The following is a 2,603-nucleotide window of genomic DNA, read 5'->3' as shown; positions in this document are numbered from 1 at the left end:
TGTCTGTAATCTGGAGACCCAGGAAAGCTGTTGGTATGAATTCCAGTCTTAAGTCCAAAGGCCTGAAACCAGGAGTGTTGATGGTGTAAGTCCCAGTCCAAGAGCAAGAGAAGACTGATGTCCCAACTCGACAGGCAGGCAGGGAGACAGAATTCGACCTTCTTTGGCTTTTTGTCCTATTGAGACCCTCCCTTTGGGAAGGCCAAACTGCTTAAGTGAGTCCAATCAGGTTAACTGTTCAACTTGATTCAAATGCTAATCTCTTCCAGAAACATGCTCACAGCCCAACCCAGAAGTAATGTTTACCCAGATATCCAGGCACCCCACGGCCCAGGCAAGTTGACACATACAATGAACAAAGTTAGCCGAAGCAAAAGTTTGTCTTCTTTCTCTAGGGAAAGGGATGCGTTCCACAGAGTCCTGGAATCCTGGGAGACAGGCCTGGAGTGGTGTGTTCCTTCTCTGACCCCAAGGCAACGTGTAAGATGAAAAGATGGCTTCAGACTTCATAGAGAATTAAGGCTTATTTTAAAGATGAAAGTTGTGCCTCTTCACTAAGTAAGAGGTAATTTGCTAGGGATTTGGTTGTCCGTGTTGTTACTTAAATGGATATTACATAAAGTGGAAAACAAAATCCCTCCCATTTGTGCAAAAGGTAGTACTTTTGCCAGGTAGTATAAACTAACATAAGGCAATTTGACCATGCGCATATATTTAGTTCTTTGTGGTAGTTACTGATCACCACCAGTAGTTGGAGGGGGTTGAGAATGAGCTACTCTCCTGCAACTTTGCTACCAGCTTGTAATAAAAGCACGTCTCAGACCAAACCCTGTGCCATATGCAGACACTTATTAGTAAGCAGACACTAGGCTATAAAACTTGGTGTTTAAGATCAACAAAATCCCAGCTGCCTGTCCTTGTAGGTGTCCTGACCACACCTCACATGGACCACTCACCCCAGGCAGTTATGACAGCACTCAAGAGGCAGGAGAGAGCTAATCTAGCAGTGATCATCGGACAACCCAAATCCTCCAAACTACCTGCTGAATGAAGGACTGTTTGGGGGCTCAAGTCTCAAGTACCATCCCTGTGGGAGAAGGGGACAGTGTCTGCAAGCTATTCAGATCTCTTTCAGGCAAGAATGAGGAGCTTTGGGAAAATATCTAAGCCAAACCTCTCATCTTGAATACCACTAACTCACCAGTGAGAACTCACTTATTACATCTATTATGCTAAATAACGAGCCCTTTGTTTTTCACCAATGAAACCCATTTGGAACTTTCTTTGAGCTCATTAGCAAAGTCTCTAGTGATGATCAAAGGTCAGTGGTAAAGAAAGATGAAGATGCCCTTCTGGAACAGCCTCAGGAGTGTGGCCTTTCTGATTAAATGCTGGAGTCCACTCTCAGAGTGTAGGTTCCTGGTCAGGACCACGGACTGCCCCTCGAGTGTAGCTTAAGCCAACTGACATATACATGTCATCACGCGCTCTGTACTGCAGGATTTTAAAGTAAATTGCATGCATCAAAACAGGCAGACGTAGCCTGAATCTGTCCTGGAAATGAGTGTCGGAAAAGGAGGTCCGTAAATTTAACAATCTGATTAACCAAGAGCGATCATACAAGTCATATTGAGCTTGTCCATTTTCAAAGAATTAAAGTCCAATTAACTATACTTTACCCAAACTCTAGAGCATCTCAGCCTTTTGGGGGCAGAGGCCAACATAGACTTTCAGCTTGGCTTGGGAATCTGTAGCAACAGCAGCTCCAGGTTAACAACTTCCAGCCTTTTCCAAAAAGATGACTCCTAATTTAATGACCTCTATTGAAGGTCAGTTGTATTTTAGTGTCTATTAACTGAGAAAATAATAATGAAAAAAGTGTTATGAATTCAGCACACTTTCAATATGTCTTTCATTAGTCACAATAGCATCATACACACTTTTAGAAAGAGTGTAGGAGGTTAGATTCAAAAATAAGGGAACATCACAGAAAACCAGACCACCAGGAAGGCCCCAGGTATGCTGGACACCTAGGCACTGTCTCTCCATAAGTCAGTCCAACACAGACAGCCTTCTCCCAGCACTAGAGCAGATGGCTTGCTTCTCACCCAAGCTCGAGATAAAATAGGTGGCTTGTATTTAGAGCCATACTGTGTGAATACTGTGTATCTTCAACACTGGGATCACATGCTTCCCACAGGCAAGATGCTCATACTAAGAGGCCCTGAAAACCAAGCCCACTAAGATTAAACCAATCTGCATTTCTCACCTCATGCTCAGAATAAGATGTAAGGTCACTGCATGAAATGACATGTGGAGGTCGGGCATGGTGGCTCACACCTGTAATCCCAGCACTTTGGGAGGCCGAGGCGGGCAGATGACGAGGTCAGGAGATTGAGACCATCCTGGCTAACACGGTGAAACCCTGTCTTTACTAAAAAAATACAAAAAATTAGCCGGGCATGATGGTGGGTGCCTGTAGTCCCAGCTACGTGGGAGGCTGAGGCAGGAGAATGGCGTGAACCCGGGGGGCGGAGCTTGCAGTGAGCGGAGATACGCCAATGTACTCCAGCCTAGGTGACAGAGCAAGACTCCGTCTCAAA

The sequence above is a fragment of the Theropithecus gelada genome, unplaced genomic scaffold (genome assembly GCF_003255815.1).
Source record: "Theropithecus gelada isolate Dixy unplaced genomic scaffold, Tgel_1.0 HiC_scaffold_15914, whole genome shotgun sequence".
NCBI lineage: Eukaryota > Metazoa > Chordata > Mammalia > Primates > Cercopithecidae > Theropithecus > Theropithecus gelada.
This window is presented reverse-complemented; position numbering follows the sequence as displayed.